Source organism: Bos grunniens, chromosome 15 (genome assembly GCF_055505025.1).
Source record: "Bos grunniens cultivar Pamir isolate PY7600 chromosome 15, Bosgru_T2T1.0, whole genome shotgun sequence".
In the NCBI taxonomy this organism is placed as follows: domain Eukaryota; kingdom Metazoa; phylum Chordata; class Mammalia; order Artiodactyla; family Bovidae; genus Bos; species Bos grunniens.
In genome coordinates, this window is record NC_141179.1 from 42472061 (window position 1) to 42491011 (window position 18951).

General features: G+C 43.3%; 1 protein-coding gene and 2 pseudogenes across 4 annotated transcripts in view; 1 reads left to right on the forward strand and 2 right to left on the reverse strand.

Moving 5' to 3' along the window:
- Positions 1-5401: 5401 nt before the first annotated feature.
- Positions 5402-7586, reverse strand: LOC147357740 (RNA-binding protein EWS pseudogene; annotated as a pseudogene). The gene has a single exon (XR_015142066.1). The product of XR_015142066.1 is annotated as an RNA-binding protein EWS pseudogene (transcript).
- IRAG1 (inositol 1,4,5-triphosphate receptor associated 1) overlaps positions 7574-18951 on the forward strand; it is a 166494-nt gene continuing 155116 nt past the window's right edge. For all 3 annotated transcript variants that reach the window (XM_086340046.1, XM_086340048.1, XM_086340059.1), the window contains exon 1: positions 7574-7694. The gene's annotated coding sequence lies outside the window, so the exon portion shown is untranslated. The remainder of the gene's footprint in view (positions 7695-18951) is intronic.
- LOC147357742 (large ribosomal subunit protein eL42-like) lies at positions 9134-9575 on the reverse strand (annotated as a pseudogene).

Genomic DNA, 18951 nt, shown 5'->3' on the forward strand with positions numbered 1-18951 from the left:
TGAATGAATTATCAGTTTAAAGTTAAAATTTTAAGTTAATTAAAAATAAACAAAATTTAAAGTTCAGTTCCTTAGTTGCATTAGCCATTCCTTAGTTTCAAGTGTTCAATAGGCACATACGGTTAGTGGATTCTGCATTGTATTTTCAGGAAATACTGTTTAATACATTTTAAGGTTTATAAAGTGAGCATTAGACAAAAGTAAACTTAGTGATGAATGTTATTATTCTTGCCCAAACCCTCCTGGCCTTAAAGACCCTAGCAACACATTTGAGTTGGTGTTTCAGTTACTGGCAATCAACAGCATCCTAACTGACAGTGCAGAACACTATCATTGAATAACATGAGAGCCTGATTTAGAGTGGAATTTGAAGGAAGTGATATTTAGGTTGCCACTGGGAAGAAGAGTAAAATTTGGCTACGTAAAGGCTCAAGTGGAGTGTATGCGAGACAGAAGGGACAGTATTCTGGGGAAGAGCTTTGTGAACCTGAAAGTCATATTGCTAGAATTCCAGTATGCTGGAATGTAAAAAGTGATGGGGAGAGTAGCATGAGTTGAGGCTTGAAGACATAAGAAATAGCCCAGTCATGCCCATGTAAAGCAAAACTGGTGCCTTGCCCTGTTTCCATGTAAGTATAGTCGTCACAGTTAGAAAAAAACAAAACAACTGCACTCTGAGGTAACCAAACAAAATCTGTGTCACACTCTCTGTAGGTCTCCAAAGTGAATGAAACCTTCAATGTTTCCCATGTTATTGATTCCCTAACAAAAACAACTCAATTAATGACGTTTGCGTGGCTGACTTTTGCAAGTCTGAAAATACGCAAGAATTTGGGGGAATATCGAAGTCGTATGAGAAAACTGCTCTTCAGTCATGAATCAGCTGACTGTAAACCTTATAACCTTGGGTGCGGGGAAGAGTGTTTGATGAACCAGTCCTACTAAAGCCTTAACTCACTTGTAAAGTTTTGCAAGTATTTTTCTAAGGAAATCCTTTTTCTAATGCATGTGTCCATGAGACTTCTTTTGACATAAAGTAGGTTAAGGAGTTTGGATTTTATCTTAGGTGCAATGTAACTGAAAGTTTGAAGTGATGTATATGTATCATTGAATAGGTGTCTATGAAAGAGAATTGTTTTGTGGTTTTAAAGATTGTCTTGGCTACCTTGTGGAGAATGGATTAGATAGTGCTTGAGAGGATGTGGGTAGAATACATAGAAAACTACTGTCCGAGTAACATGATAAATAGCTAGGAATAGGTTTAAGGTGATGGAGGTGGCGTTAGTGGTAAAGAACCCACCTGCCAATGCAGGAGACATAAGAGACGCTAGTAGGGAAGATGCCCTGGAGAAGGGCGTGGCAACCCACTCCAGTGTTCTTGCCTGGAGAATCCTGTGGATATAGGAGCCTGGTGGGCTGTCATCCTTAGAGTTGCAAAGAGCTGGACATGACTGAAGTGACTTAGCAGGCAAACAGGCAGGTGGTGGTAGATATATATAAATATAATCTCTTCACTTTTCTCCATTTCCACATGTGTATGTGTGTGTCTGTGTGTGTGTGTAATCTTGTGGTTCAGCTGGTAAAGAATCTGCCAGAAGTATAGGAGATCTGGGTTTGATCCCTGGGTTGGGAAGATCCCCTAGAGAAGGGAAAGGCTACCCACTCCAGTGTTCTGGCCTGGAGAATTCCATGGACTGTATAGTCCATGGGGTCGCAAAGAGTTGGACACGACTGAGTGACTTTCACTTTCACTTCTTTTGCTAATGAACTGGATACAAGGGTCATTGAAAAAGTAGTGTCAGGAAGCACTTCCAGGTTTCTGGCATGGACAACTGGGTGAATGAGGTGCCATTTTCCAAGATACATATGATTAGTGGAGGAGCACATTTGGGCAAGTGCAGATCCCTAGTAGGGTTTCAGGTGTGTTGCCTGCCCTGTCTCTGACATCTCTGAGACAGATATCAGACAGGCTATTGAATATACAGGTCTGGAGCTTAGAAGAGAGTTTCTAAGAACTGGAGAAATAAGTCTGAAAGCTCCTAGCATATAGATGAAATTTAAAATTATGGGACAGGTTGAGATAAACTCAAGTGAGAATGTAGAGTGACAAGGGAGGGCCCAGCCCAAGCTATGAGGAACTGTAGCATATGCAGTAGGCAGGTAGGGGAAGAAGTTCTGTAAGGAATTAGAAGACTAGAAGGAGAGAAAATCATGAGGCAACCATTGGGACTTGATACAGAGAGTGACAGGCAGCCTTTTGTTTTCCCCTAACCATAGCAGACATGGGTGAAATTCAACTTTTTTTAAAAGATGTATTTATTTATATATTGGCTGTGGTGAGTCTTCATTGCTGTGCGAAGGGCTTCTCACTGTGGTGGCTTCTCTAGTTGTGGAGCCGGCTCTGGGCCCGAGGGCTTCAGTAGTTGTGGCTCACGGGCTTTGGAGCCCTGGCTTAGTAATTGTGGCGCTTGAGATTAGTTGCTCTGTGCCATGGGGGCGGGGGGGGGGGCGGTCTTCCCAGATCAGGGATTGAGCCCGAGTCCCCTGTACTGGCAGGAGGATTCATAATCACTGAACCACCAGGGAAGCCTAAAATTAGACGTTTTTAACCTGCAGATCTAGTTTGGTAGTGAGTACAGAGATTTTGCTTCAGCTGACATGAGTGTGCAAAGTCCGTTCACAAATGCTGTGCTCCACATTGGGCTTGAGTGGCCCAGATCAAGGTAAAGTAGTTAGTGTATTTGGTCAGTGTAGGTTTTGTTGAGTACGTATTCCAAATAGATTGCTAAGATTCTTCAGCTTTCTGATGTTGATTCTTTCTGTGGTTGGTTGTAGTGTTGGTAAACATGTATATTTAACCATTCTGAAGAGTGAGCTGTTTTACATGTTGATCAAATATAGTACTAATTGAAATATTTGATCTTTTGGTAAAGAATATTTGAGATCTCAAATTAGATATCTTTTATTTATTTATATTTTCTATTATGGGAGTATGATTGTTTTACAACATTGTATTAGTCTCTGCTGTACAACAAAGTGAATCGGCTGTATGTATACATACATCCCTTCCCTCTTGACTCTCCCTCCCACCCTGCCCCCTAAATAGCAGGACACAAAGGGGTATATATTTTAAGTAGTTTGTATATATTATTAAGAAAGAATAGGAATTGCATTCATTTGCTAGGGCTGCCACAAGAAAGTACCACAGGCCTGGTGACTTAAACAACAGAAATTTATTTTCTCATAATTCTGGAGGCTCAAAGTCCAAGATCAAGGTGTCTGCAGGGCTGGTTTCTTCTGAGGATTCTTCTCTCTTTGGGTTGTATGTGGTGTCTTCTCCCTCTGTCTCCACCTGGCCGTCCCTTGGGTGTGTGTGCCCTAATTTTTTCTTCTTTTAAGGAGGCCAGTCATAATTGGATTAGGACTAACCCTAGTGACCTCATTTTAACTTAATTACCTCTTTCAAGATCTAATTCCAAATAAGTCAAATTCTGTGGCACTGGGGGTTAGGATTACAACATCTGAATTACGGGAAGACACAATGCAGGCCTTAACAGAGCATATCATAGGATATGTCTTTGCAGGTGAATTTTTATTTTTTAAAGATTATTTTTTATGAGGACCATTTTTAAAGTCTTCATTGAATTTGTTACAATATTGTTTCTGTTTTATGTTTTGGTATTTTTGGCCATGAGGCATGTGGGATCTCATTTCCCTGACCAGGGATTGAACCCATGCCCCTTGCTTTGGAAGGTCAAGTCTTAACCACTGGACCATGAGGGAAGTTCCCAGGAGAATTTTTAAATTGTGCTTTTCCTTGTCATTTTTAAAAATAAGGCTTGTTTCTGTAGTAGTGGGACACCTGATCATTAGTAAAACTTTTTAGGCTTATAGTTTGTCATTACATTTTTCTGGGCAGTTGTTTTATGATCTATGTCACAGTTTCCTTTAGGTTTTTTTTTTTCCCCCTTATTATTCCCCCACCTCTAGGTTTTTAATAAACTTTCATCTCTAAAACATGAGCCTATTTTCAGGAATTTAAAACTATATAAAATGCTCCTTTAGATAAGAACTGGGAATGTAAAGATCAACAGAACTATTAATAATTTCATTGTCAGTAAAAAAGAAAACTATGATAGAAATCTTAGTTCTGGCAAACTAAAATAACCAGAAAATCCTTCTGCTAGACATGTTTAATATGCTGCTAGATAACCTAGATATACTGAATTAAAAAAAAAAAAAAAGCAATGAGAACATTATAGTATGGCATGTCCTTGTAAATGCACAGCTGAGAGATCTACTGATCTGAATGACAGAAACTAAAGCCCATGCTAAGACTACCCAGATAGTGGTGGGTAAAAGTAGGATTGTTTCCCATTACTTCAAGGCATTGAGTTTTAATGCTCACAGAGAGAGAGAATTAGAGGTTTGGGGCTTATGCTAGAATCCTTAAGAGGCTATTCTCTAAGTAAAAGAGGGTAAGGAAAGAAATCCCACCAATACAGATAACAGTCTGGTCTCAGGGTATAAAATTTGCAGTTGGTAGTGGGAGAGGGGTGGGAGAATCTCCCTCAAGAAGTTGCAACCACAGAGTCTATATATCAGGTAGATTGAGTATCTGACATTTTCCTCTTGGTCTGGGAATTCTCAAGGCAAGACATTAGCATAGGAATTATCCGTAAGTGTGTGGTATCCCTGGCATGACTGGGCAAGTTACTTAATATTTTTGATTGATTGGCCCTTACTTCCCCTGCTGCTGCTAAGTCGCTTCAGTCATGTCCGACTCTGTGTGACCCCATAGACGGCAGCCCACCAGGCTCCCCTGTCCCTGGGATTCTCCAGGCAAGAACACTGGAGTACTTCCCCTACTAGAAATTAAATAGTAGTAACTAAGAGGTACTGAATGTTTGCTTGTTCCATTACTTGAAATGCCAAAACTCCTTTAATCTTCAGAACAGCTTTATGACATGGGTACAGTAATCTGTCAAAGGTATGGAGGCCAAGGTGGGTGGTCATATCTCTCTCCTGGGATCAGTGTGGAAATAAGATGAGGTATAAAGTGATGGGCCAACATGCATGTGACTCTACTTTGGAAACCACAACCATATGCTCTATCCCTTGGGGCTTTCTACTTCAGATCTTCTCTTCTTATTGTCCCCAAAGGTAAGAAGAACAAGGTCCCTTCTTATTTTAAGGACGTTATAGATTCTTTTTTTTTTTTTTTTGACTGTTTATAAACATTTGTAATTTTATTTAAAAAAAAAAAAATCACAACCATGAACATTGTTACAGTTAGAGGCCCTCTTGGTTCTCCACAATGATACTGAGCATGCTCACAAGGGGTTCCCATTGTTTAGTCTTAAACAACCATCTTTAAAATAAGAAAAAAAACTCAGCACACTACCATTTAACTTGTTTTAATGTTTCTTCACAAATGGTGAAAAATACTAAAGTACAGACAAGGAATAATCATAATGTTGTGGCCAACATTATAAATATGGAATTATAAATTTAAAACATTTTCTGGTTTAAAAAATAAATCTGGTAGTCAATGCAGCTCTGCGGGTCTCTGCGTCTAGTAGGGCCGGTCTCTGCGCTCCTGACGGTGCTCGCCTTTATCCATCTTTCCAGGTCCTCCTCGCCCGCCTCGTCGTCCTCCCATCTGTTCCATCAGTGGTCCAGGGGGTCCCCCAGGGCCACCTCGTCTTCCACCACCAAAGCCACCGCGGTCCATGCCCCGGCCGCCACGGAAGCCACCTCTGTCTCCACCACGACCGCCTCTGAACATTCCACCAGGACCACCGCGGTCCATGAGGCCACCTCTTCCTCCCCGCATGCCTCCAGGGCCACCTCTGCCACGGTCACCGCCTGGGGGCGGGAAAGGCGGTGGGAGGAAGCCTTCAGGCTTTGGGGCCTTACACTGGTTGCACTCTGTTCTCCAGGCGAAGTTCTGGTTCCCACAGCCCGGGTTGGGGCACTGCCTGTCTCCAGCTCGGTGCTGGACGTTTCCTCCTCCAGACGGGTTCCCCCGGGAACCGCGAGGCCCTCTTGGTGGGAAGCTGCCTCTGTCTCCTCCGCGGCCTCCCATGCGCCCCATGGGTCCTCCAGGACCTCCTGGGCCCCCTGGACCTCCTCGGAGCGGCGGCGGCATCCCCCTGCCCTCGCGCGGCGGCATCCCTCCCCGCATGCTGTTCATGGGCGGCTTCTTCCGAGCAAGAGACACTTTAAGTTTGCTCCCTTGGAAATCTTTCCCATCAAACCACTCGACAGCAGCTTTGGCAGTTGCTGGGTCTTCGTAAGACACCGTAGCATCGCCTTTGGGCTTTCCTGTTTCCTTGTCCAAGTAAATATGGATCATGGGTTGTCCAGTCCTCTTGTTCATCTTAACGACTCCACACTGCTTAAAGAAGTCCACCAGGTCATCGAGAGTCACACTGTCGTTCAGGCCTTGCACATAAATGGCACTGTTGTCAGAGTCTTCATCTGGATCTACAGGTGGGCCTAAATCAAGGTCTGGTCCTTCATCCATGGGTCCACCAGGCTTATTGAAGCCACCTCGCTCTCCAGCGCCCATTCCACCGCGTCCTCCTCCCCGCCCACCTCTGCTCATGCCTCCACGATCAAATCCCCCTCTTCCCCTGCCCCGGTTATCAGGGCCACTCATGCTCCAGTTCTCTCCTGGTCCGGAAAATCCTCCAGACTCCTGCCCATAAACACCCATGCTACTGGGGTGGTCCTGTCGGAATGAACTCTGCTGCCCGTAGCTGCTGCTCTGTTGACTATATTGACTTGGAGCCTGGCTGTAGGATCCAGTCTGGGGGGGGTAACTAGTGGGTGGCTGCTGCCCATAGCTGCTTTGTTGACCATAGCTACTCTGCTGTCCATAGCTGCTCGGCTGCCCGTAGGTGTTCTGCTGGGAGTAACTGCTCTGATCATAACTAGTCGGCTGCGTAGAGGAGTAGCTGGTAGGAGGATAAGATGGTGGTGCTGAGACCGGCTGCATGGGGTAGCTCCCAGGCACCTGGGGATAACTGTAGTTACTCTGTCCATATCCTAGGCTGGGCTGGTTGTAACCCCCTGTGCTAGATTGAGGTTGACTAGTCTCAGCGGGTTTGTTACCATCCTGCGGTCTTGCAGGCACGGTGGCTGCTGGCTGCTGTCCATACGCCGGGTAAGCGGGCTGAGTGCCATATGCAGACTGAGCTGCGTAGGAGGCCTGGGTGGTAGTAACCGTAGCAGTGGTGGTGTCATAAGCACCAGTGCCGTACCCCTGGACAGGCTGACTGTATGCCTGGGGGGCAGTTGGAGTAGAATATCCAGTGGGAGGCTGTCCATAAGAAGTTGCATAGGCGGTCTGCCCATAGGTTGCAGTGGTCTGAGCCTGGGTATAGCTGACATCAGTGGGCTGTCCATAGGTTCCATAACTTTGCTGCCCATATGCCTGGGTAGTCTGTGCATATCCTTGAGTGGGCTGGGTGGTGTAAGCACTGTAGCCCTGCTGGGCTGCAGCTTGGCTGTATGTACTATAATCCGTGGACGCCATTTTCTCTCCTTCCTTCTCGTTCTAGATTCTTGTTGAAAGAAGAAAAGAAGATGGACTTTGAAATGGGTAGGATTTGAATAGGCAGAATGTGGGAACCATTTCAAGCAAAATCTTAATGGCAAGAATAACACTCTTTAACGGCCAGTGACAAGTGAGTACATCCCAGCATTGTTGTTCTTTAGTTGCTAAATCATGTCTGACCCCATGGACTGTAGCCTTTCAGGCTCCTCGGTTCCTTGGATTTCCCAGGCAAGAATACTGGAGTGGGTTGCTGTTTCCTTCTGCAGGGGATCTTCATGACGCAGGAACTGAATTTGAGTCTCCTGCATTGGCAGGCAGATTCATTACTGCTGAGCTACAAGGGACGCCCACATCCCAGCATTAAAACTTACCAGTTCTTTGACATTCATTATGCGTATGTTGACAAATATTCAATTAAAAGTCACATTAAGAAGAAAAAAGAGGATTTTATTTGGGCCAAACTGAGGATTAGAACCCAGGAGACAGACTCTCAGAAGCTCTGAGACCTGTTAGAAGTTGAAGGCAAGGTCATATACATTCTTGAGACAAAGGATCGTACATCAAAATGATAGACTGATATATAACATTCACCAAAAATACATAGTCCAGGTAAACATGTACAAATTGAGCAGTAAGTTCCTACGACTGCCTACAGACTTGGGAAGTAATGTGAATCTTTGGGGAAGTTATGTTGCTAGCATCAGAAGAAAAAAGAAAAAAAATTGATGTTTAAGTTCGAGTAGGAATTTCCATCTTTGAGGAGCTCTGGTTAACTTGTAATGCAGATAGACCCACACTGCACATTAGGGAGGAAGGGAAGAGGCCCAAATGGAACAGAAAGGCAGAATTTTGTTTAAATGTTCTTGCCTGCCTTAAAATATACATTTTATTTCATGTCCCATCTCCTCCAAGAAGCCTTCCTTTCTAGCATCATTCAAGAAACTCTCTCCTTTCTATTTGTCTTATTGTCTCCAAAAATAGCTTGGCATTGAACTATATTCAGTTTTGTTGTTCAGTCGCTAAGTCCTGTCCAACTCTTTGTGACCCCACGGACTGCAGCATGCCAGGCCTCCCTGTCCTTCACTGTCTCCCGGAGTTTGCTTAAACTCATGTCCATTGAGTCAGTGATGCCATCCATCCATCTCATCCTCTGTTGCCCCATTCTCCTCCTTTCTTTTTGGAAAAAAGTATGTATCACAGTATACTAATTTATTTTTTTACATTAGAAAAATTGAAATATAGTTGATTTACAATGTTTTGCTAATTTATACACACACATATATATATTCTTTTTTAAATATTCTTTTCCATTAAGGTTTATCACAGGATATTGAATATAGTGCCCTGTGTTATGCAGTAGGACTTGTGTTTATCCATCTTATATATAATAGCTTGCATCTGCTAATCCCAACTTCCCCTCCATCCGCCCCCCAATCCTCTCCCCCTTGGCAACCACAAGTCTGTTCTCCATGTCAGTATATCACAGTATATTTAAAATACCTTTTTTTTTTTTTTTTTTGAGGTAAACAATCTCAAACTTCTACTGTCTTCATAATAAAACTGTGAAGCTCAGAACGGGATCATTTGCCTCTTTCTCTTCTTATCTCCTCCCAGCTCAAAATGCGTGTACCTCTTTTTAGCCAAGATTCTCTTGTAGTTGGGCTTCGTGCATTCGAGCTGCAGCACAATCTTCTTTGTAGTTTTAGCCTTTTTCCGGAAAATCGGCTTATCTCGCCGCCATAGTCACTCTGCTTCCTGGCATAATGCCGCTTTTCCTAGGCAGGCAGAGAATCCTTGCCCTTCCTGGCGTGTGTCACTTCGTGCAGTTGGTGCTTGCCACACTTCTTATAGAAAGTCTGGTGGGTTTTAGAAACATTCACCATGTTTGTGAGAGCAGTGTCAGCATGGAAAGAGGCTAAAATACCAATTTTGTTTGAGTGGCAGGTGAGATCTTAATTACCCAACCAGGGAGCAAACCAGTCATCCCTCTGCATTGGAAGCACAGTCTTAACCCCGGGACCCCCAGGGAAGTCCCTAAAATACCTATTTTGAATGCAGTCTTTTCTCCCCTCCAACTCTTCCTTTCCTCAAGGTCAGAATACTTTTTGAATACTCCCCTCTCCCAGCTTAAGGAGCCTAGACGTTCTCAGTACATAAATAGATTTTAAACTGCTTGGTAAAAGCCACAGTTGGATGCACAGTAAAGGATATTCCTTTCAAAAGCAAATGTGCCCAAGGAATTTGGGTGCTATTGCTTTGTGTAGATGAAGCTTTCTGCCTGACTGTTTAAACAAAATTCTCAAGATAGTCTCAGAACTTTGAAAAGTGAATACTTATCTTTGCATTCATTCCTAAAAATCGTGAGAAACATTTCAAATTCAAGAAAAAATGGATTATTTTGATGGAATTATCCTAGGTTCTGTATATTAAAAGATCCCCTCTGTTTATAAAATGAGTTTCAGTTCAGTTCAGTTGCTCAGTCGTGTCTGACTCTTTGCAACCCCATGAATCGCAGCACGCCAGGCCTCCCTGTCCATCACCAACTCCCGGAGTTCACCCAGACTCACGTCCATCGAGTCAGAACTGTTTAAAAATTACTTTAACCTGATTCTTTGTCCAGGTTTATGTATATGATAAACACATCACTGAATTCTGTGACTTGTTCGGGCAGAGAAAAAGTTAATGTGCACTCCACTGAGAATTCTTGTTACTTACCCTCGAGGTGACTTCCCGTCTAGAGAAGCATCACAGTTTAAGAAATTCTTTTCCAACTATTCTGCTGACTTACCCCCTTTATGAGTGTGGAAAATCAGCTCAACTGTGTAGTTCATGATTGGTCAAATTACTGGTTTACATGGTGTAACCAAAGTAAGTCAATTGATCAGTGCTTTTTGGCTGAGGGCGTGCTTGCCAAGCCCAGGTCATACTGACATGTTTACTCCAGAATGCAGATGACTCCTGCCTGCGAAACCTGCTTACAAAGGCAATTGCCTTTTAAAAGTCATTTGGATCAACATTTCAGCACTAATTTTATTTTATGGTGGAAAAAAGAGAACTTTTCAAGTTTTGGAGAGATTTCCCGTTCTTGTGTTTCAGAGACAAGACTGTTGCTTAGAGAACTGCTTTTCAAAGTCGTTCAAAGTCTTTAGTGTAATAAGCATCACCTGGAGAGCTAGTTAAACCTTAGATTTCTGGGGCCCAATCCCAGTTTCTGACTCAGTAGGTGTGAGGTGGGATGGAGAGCTTGCATTTCTAATGAGTTCCTGATGCTTGTGTTCTTGGTCCAGGGACCACACTCCGAGAACTGCTGCTGAGACACCCTGGGGTTAGAGAATCCTAGAGTTGGACCTCTGAACGTTGATATTAGGTCAGATACTGTCCAAGCCACTTTGCGTCTGTTAACATCTAATCCAGATGACAACCTTACAAATTGGGAACAATTATTGCTATTTTATAAATCAAGGAACTGAGGCTCAAAAAGTTAAATTGGTTATCCAAGATCACACAGCTTGTAAGTGGAGGAGCCAGAATGTGAACCCAGGTTTTTCTGTCTCTAGATGAATGTTACTTCTGTTAAAATATACTTTTTTGGAGGGGTGGGGTGGGAGGGAGACTCAAGACGGAAGGGATGTATCTATACTTACCGCTGATTCACATTGTGGTGCAGCAGAAACTAACACAACATTGTAAGGCAGTTATACTCAAAAAAAAAAAAAAAAAAAAAACCAAGAAAGAAAGATGCTTTTTTATCTAGATTAAAGATCTTCTAGTCCCAGTTTCTTCCTCATGTAGGAATAATTTCTCTAACATCCCTGATCCATGACTCTTCAGCTTTTGTCAAGCCTCTCAGGAAGGGGCACTCACTGCTTCACAAAGGAGCTCTTATTGGGGACAGGCCCCATTTCCACCTACCATCCCACTGGGGGTTAGAACTATGTATGTGAATTTTAGGCGGGAGGAAATTCAGTCCATAGCAGTACGGCTCTGCGATGGGAGAGCAGAGAAGTTGGCTGACTGGGGCAGGCCAGAGCTGTTCTGGCCTCACTGGACAAGCTTTCCTACCTCCTGGAATGCAGGAGGGGGCATGTGTCACCAGGGTGGATGGTCTGGGGCCCTGGCTTAGGGAGGAGCCCTTTAGAGTATGTGGTGGGGCTCAAGTTTTTGAGTTTTAAGGGAAGGTTATTCTACATAGGCTAAGGCTGCAGGGCTGCAGAGGGACAGTGCTCTGGGCCATGGCTGGGCAGGCTCTAGTCCCCACACCCACCTCCAACCCTGGAAATGACAGGAAAGCCTACTCTCTCCTGCGGCATCCCTCCAGTGCACTCAATTAAGAAAGTTTTCACATCCTGCTCACTTTAAAGGAGAAATGCTTAAAGGGATCCTGTTGTTTAGCACAGCACACGAAATGAAAGGGGCATTCGGAACTGAGGCCGTAATTCATTACAAACAGTTGAGTGCCAAATTTTTAAAAAGTGTTAAAAAATAATATAAATCCAAGGTGAAACTTTTCAAGTCCTTCAGCTTTACTCCAGAAAACACGAAAATGGAGAATCTTGTTCCTTCCCTTCCCATCCCATTTTCTCTCTTCAAAGGTAAAAAGCATAGTTTCCTATGATTCCTTCCAGAAAAAGATGCACTTACCCACTTATGTGTCAATGCCAAAAATTATACAAAAGGGATCATTCTCCTCTACAGAATGCTTTCAATAACAAAAGAGAATTAATAATTAAATAAAAGTAATTATTAATTAAAAATTAAAATATTAAAAATTAATATATTAAAAGTCTTTCCCCATTGGCATGTCCAGAACACCCATATTCTTGTTAATCTCTGCACAATATTGCTTCATCTGGGGAGGGAGGTGGGAGGGATGTCCAAGAGGGAGGGGACATGGGTAAACCCATGGCTGTTTCATGACGATGGTTGGTAGAAACCAAGGCAATACTGTAAAGCAATTATCCTTCAATTAAAAATAAAAGAATATTGCATCATGTGAATGATGGATAATTTATTTTCTTCCAGTTGTATTGAGATACAAGTGACACCAGTTCCGTTCAGTTCAGTCGCTCAGTCGTGTCCGACTCTTTGCAACCCCATGAATCGCAGCACGCCAGGCCTCCCTGTCCATCACCATCTCCCGGAGTTCACTCAAATTCACATCCATCGAGTCGGTGATGCCATCCAGCCATCTCATCCTCTGTCGTCCCCTTCTCCTCCTGCCCCCAATCCCTCCCAGCATCAGAGTCTTTTCCAATGAGCCAACTCTTTGCATAAGGTGGCCAAAGTATTGGAGTTTCAGCTTTAGCATCAGTCCTTCCAAACAACACCCAGGACTGATCTCCTTTAGAATGGACTGGATCTCCTTGCAGGTATAACCATATCTAAATTTTTTGCTATGTGAAAGGATATGTGCCTTTTAAATTTTGGTATTTATCAAACTTATCTGCAGTAAGAAACTGTATCAATTTGCGCCCTCCTTTCCTTAAAAGTCGGAGAAGGCAATGGCACCCCACTCCAGTACTCTTGCCTGGAAAATCCCATGGATGGAGGAGCCTGGTAGGCTGCAGTCCATGGGGTCACTAAGAGTCGGACATGACTGAGCGACTTCACTTTCACTTTTCACTTTCATGCACTGGAGAAGGAAATGGCAACCCACTCCAGTGTTCTTGCCTGGAGAATCCCAGGGACGGGGGAGCCTGGTGGGCTTCCGTCTATGGGGTCCCACAGAGTCGGACACGACCGAAGTGACTTAGCATAGCATTCCTTAAAAGTGAATGAGAGTGTTGTGTGCCTGTGCTCAGTTGTGTCAAACTCTGTGACCCCCGCGGATGGTAGCCACCAGGCTCCTCCGTCCATGAGATTTTCCAGGCAAGAATACTGGAGTGGGTTGCCATTTCCTACTCCAGGGGATCTTCCTGACCCAGGGATCAAACCTACAGCTCTTGCATCTCCTGCACTGGCAGGCAGATTGTAGACACTACAGCCACCTGGGAAGCCAGAGTATTAGTTTCTTCATATCCCTCCCAGCATCTGAAAAGTCTTGTACTGGTTTGATAAGGGAAAAAAAAAAGTCTTCTTGCCATTTTGATTTGCATTTCTTTAAATATGTGTGAATTAGAGCATCTTTCCACATGTTTATTATCTTTTGAATTTGCTTTGTTTATGAACTCTTTCTATCCTTTGCACACTTTTCTATTGAGCTATTTTTAAAAATATTCATTTATATCAGTTCTATCTAAGTTAAGGAAAAGAGTTCTTTGAATTTGTTTTCCCTGTTTTGAAACTTAGCCTTTCATTTAAATTTCAGTTTCTGTCATTATTTTCCTTTTTTTTTTCATTCCAAAGTTACATTGCTACCTAGAGAACTTGACTAATTCTTCCCCATATAGTTTCTAGATTTCATAGTCTTTTTAGAAAAGCCTCTGTCTTAGATTAGCATTTAGTTAACATGCTTTTAAGGATATTTTTTGAGTTATTTTTTACAGTTCATATTTGATATATCAGAATTGGGTATAAGGAATAAGATCCCAGCTGTGTTTTTGTCTCAATGTATACAGACGAGTTGTGCCATCACTACTCACTTTTATTCACTAGCCTCTTTTCCCCAGCATTTTGAAATCTCACTTTTCCATCTTTACAGTAAATTCCCTTGTGCATTAGAGTTTATGTCTTATGTTTCTTTGGTTTCATTCATTTATTCTCATATCAAACTGCTTTATTAATTGAAGGCTTGAAATATATTTTGATACCATACAGAACTAGCAGTGGACATGCTTTGGACAGGGTAAACAGAGAAGGTCTTGTTGGTGGGTGACATTTAGGCTGACATTTGACGGATAAGAAGTCGCTAGCTTCATGGAGATGAAGGCAGAAACATTCAAGGTAGAGAGAGCTACATATCCAGAGGTTGGGAGATAGAAAACAGCTTGGCTTATTTGAAGAAGCTATTAAAAAAAAAAAAAAAAAGACCAGTGTGGTGAGCACAGCAAACACAGAAGAGAAGGACATGAGATGGGGTTGGAATGATAGGCCACATTTTGTTGGAGAGCTTGGTTTTGTCCTCAATATAAAGGAGCGCACTTAATGGATTTGAAGTAGGAAAGTGACATGCTCCAGTTTCCCAGGGTATAACATCGTCACTGGTTGTTATGTGGAGATTGGCAGGAGGAGAACAAAAGTTGCAACAAAGAAGTGTTGTTTTCCTCTTCGTGCAAGTAGCTTCTCCTTATTATATTCTATCCCAGCATCTTATTTATTCCTTTTTAGGGTAGTTTCTCTCTTAGTCCTTTTTGTGTCCTTAGGGCTAATACAGAGTTTAGCAAGTAGCCTGTGATCAATTTTTGAATCATGAATGAACGAATAAGTAAGCCCTTTCGATTTGCATCCTGGCCCTATGAAGTGAGAGTTTTAAATCCCATACACATTTTAAAAAATTAATTAAGCATTTGAGTAGCGATAAGTGGGTTAAATATTGGTTAGTTATATTCCAGCAGCCAGACTAAAGAGGATTCATCTTTTAAAAGAGTTGATTCCTGGTTGCAATGGCACCCCACTCCAGTACTCTTTTTTTTTTTTTCATTTAACACATTCAATAAATATTTATTAATGCAGTTCTAGGTAGTTCAAACAGTTTTTAAAAGGGGGGAATATTTTTTAAAAATTGAAACTGAAAACATGGTAACAATACCAAAGTTTTGAGTTGGAATTTAGTTTGCTTCCTAAGAAGCAAGCGTGCTTTGCCTGTTGTGTTTGTAGAAGAAAAAATAATATCCATATATTACATGCTTCCTTTGCCTAAATATATATATCCATATATATATACAAAAGAACAACTTCAGATAAATAATTACAAAATAAACCTTCAGGATTTAGTCATTAAGAGTTTGTCAAGATACTTTTTCTATGTAATCTTTTTGAATGGAAGAGATAAGATTCAAGGTGATGTATTCTCTAAATAGCACTTTAAATGAATTTTTGTGTTTATTAAGTTAAGTACTCAAGGACTTGGTTTGAAGAGTCCAAGAGACTAAAAGTCTGCTTTTCAAGAGCATTATGATCTTCCATCAATGGAGAGATTTTGGCATTTCTGTATTCTAATAGTTCACGATCCTTGCTTGACGTCAGTAACTCACTGTCGTCTACTCCAATAGCCGCATGTTCCACCAGAATACTTGCTTGGTATGCTCCAACTGGCAGCTCGGGCATTCCAACATAGTCATGATCCGCCACTACTGAACCGTGTAAGAGATGGAGACTATCTTGTTCACCCGATTCTCTGACATAGGGCTTCAGGTGGGACATCTTGATAGGTCGTTTAAGTCTAGCCCCAGAGCTGTCTCGAAGAACAGTGCCCCCGTTCTCCATAATGTAGTCTATGACACAAGGGCTGACCCATTCAGACCGGAAGCGACCGTCCTTCCACCAGTTTTTCCTCTGCCTTAACACTTCATTACCCACTTTCAGATGAAATGGATTTAGTTGCTTCGGTTTCTTTTTAACAATGATTTTGCTTTTATTTAGTTCATTACAATTGTTGTTCTCCATCTGGCCCACTAAAGTTGTCTTATTCTCCATGATTTTATCAGCTTCTTTAATTGCATCTAGAATTTTGGCAAACATACTTGTATTATCACCATCCACTTCATGAATATCTGAAGATTCAGGCATGTAAAGATTTCGATTAAACATTTGAAAATATGGTGTATTTTTAGTAGGTTCCAAGTGAGTGACATTGAAGGCGAATGAAACAGCTGGCAGGTGGTCATCCCAGTCGTTTGGGTAGTCCGCACAATGTTTGGAAAGAAAGGTTTTGATAGTGCTAGGTGTACTTTCAGCTGGATTAATTGTTTGGGAGGCATGAGAAATAACAATTTGCTTTGTGCCAAACAATTCACATAGCTCTACATTGATCTGATGAATGAATTCATCTCTTTGGTCCATTATTATTTTCTGAGGAGGCCCATATAAGAAAAATATGTTGATAATAGCTTTAGAAATTTCTGATGCTGAAACATCCCAAAGAGGCAAAATCACAACCCATTTTGTGAACAAATCTGTCATGATTATAGCATATACATGACTTCTGTTGCTTGTATGAAATGGGCCCATCAGATCAACAGTAACTATACTCCATGGATTCTCCACTTTGAGAAGGTGCTGTTTAGGTGCTAGAATAACTGTATTTTTTGCCACTTGGCAATGCTGACAAGCATATACCCACTGTTTGACATCATTGGTCACAGAAGTCCAATAGTAACTGGATTCCACTAGAGTAAGAGTTCTGGATATGCCATGATGGGCTCCAGTGTCATTTTCATGACATTCTCTTAGGACTTTATTTTTTTCTTCTTCTGAAACAATTACCAAGCTATCCTGTTTTCTGTCTTTTCCAACATAAAACAGCCTCTTTTCTTTGAAGACAAATTTTTTTGCTGCTCTTCTTCTGCCACTTCTCTCACTAGGCAGTGTAGTTGGATGATATTCACCAGTTCGTTTGTAATATGCAATCTGTTTAAGATGAAGGTCACCATTTTGTCCACTACGAACCATCATGAACCGAAGTGGTCCAAAAGGCTACCGTCAAGATTTAAGCTTCTTCTCGGGACTTTTGTGGTGCTGCCGAAAGCGGAACTATCCACGTGGTGGTTTACAAGGGGCGTGTTTCTGCCCCACTCCAGTACTCTTGCCTGGAAAATTCCATGGACGGAGGGCCTGGTGGGCTGTAGTCAATGGGGTCGCTAAGAGTCGGACACGACTGAGCGACTTCACTTTCACTTTTCACTTTCATACATTGGAGAAGGAAATGGCAACCCACTCCAGTGTTCTTGCCTGGAGAATCCCAGGGACGGGGGAGCCTGGTGGGCTGCCGTCTATGGGGTCGCACAGAGTCGGACATGACTGAAGCGACTTAGCAGCAGCAGCAGCAGCAGCAGTGAATTCCAGGGCTGTGTAAGCAAAGCCCCAGCAGAGGGCAGTAGAGGGCCGCACATGGTTGTGGTTCTATGGTTGTGGTTCTGCTGGATTGGCCTGGCCCGGGGGATGAGGGAGGTTGGCTGGGCAGCAGGCAAGGCAGCTAGACCCGCCCCAGACTGGGGCTTGGGGAAAAGGTGACGAAAGTCACCGGTCCTTCATGGGAGCCTAAAGTGTGCTGATGAAGAACGTGAGGCCCTATTTCTGTGTTTAGACTGTGCTGCTTCTTATCACAGAGTATAATGAAGCTGATTCACTGTGGCCCGGTTGCTGCTGCGAAGGGCGGTCTCCCGGGCCGAAGTGATGGGGAAAAGGGGAGAGGAGGAGAAAGGAGGAGGGAGGAGGAGAAAGGGCCCTGAGGTGAAATGGTGAGCACAGATGGAAATTTTGGCCTGGGCTGCACGGGAACAGGTTTCCTGGAGACTGTTCGGCAAAGCAGGGAATGAGACGTGTCTCAGTCGCAGCCACGAGCTGGGAAGGAGCAAAGGCAGACAGCGCCTTGGGGTTAACAGGAGGTAATTATTGGCTCCTCGGTGGACATTGTCAGAAATAACTTTGAATATTTCTTATGCTCTCTGAATTGACTACTTTTCCTTTTTGTTAGTATAGTTTTCAAAATGTCCAACCTCTCAGCTGTACTTAGGGGTAAAGGATTTCGTACACAATTGGCCAGAGGGTCCCGGAGCGGGGCGAGGGACGGGGGGGGGGGGGGGGTGGAGGTGGGAGGGGGGGGTGGAGGTGGGAGGGGGTGGTGGAGGTGGGAGGGGGGGGTGGAGGTGGGAGGGGGGGTGGAGGTGGGAGGGGGGGGTGGAGGTGGGAGGGGGGGTGGAGGTGGGGGGGGGTTGGGTGGAGCGGGGGGTGGTGAAGGGGAGCGTAGTGCTCCTTAGTGGCCATCAAGATGGTAGTGGCAGAGATCAGAGTGACAGGCCCCAAATAGAAGCAACACTTAATCTAGACTTGCCTGGTGGCTCAGATGGTAGCGTCCGCTTGCAATGCAGGAGACCCGGGTTCAGACCCTGGGTGGGGAAGATCCCCCAGAGAAGGAAATGGCAACCCACTTCAGTATTCTTGCCTGGAGAATTCCAAGGACTCCGGTGGGCTATAGTCCATGGGGTCAGGGTCACAAAGAGTTGGACTGACAGCAACTGAAGGACTGAGTGAGTTTCACTTAACCTGGACACTTAGATTTCTCAACACACACGTTTTGCATACACACATATATATACACAATTGCATAGCATACATACACTTTAAACTTTTCCAGTTTTATTGAAATATGATTGACATATTTGTTGTTCAGTCTTTCAGTCATGTCCGATCTTTGTGACCCCACGGACTGCAGCACGCCAGGCTTCCCTGTCCTTCACTGTCTCCCAGAGTTTGCTCAAACTCATGTTCATTGAGTTGATGATGCCATC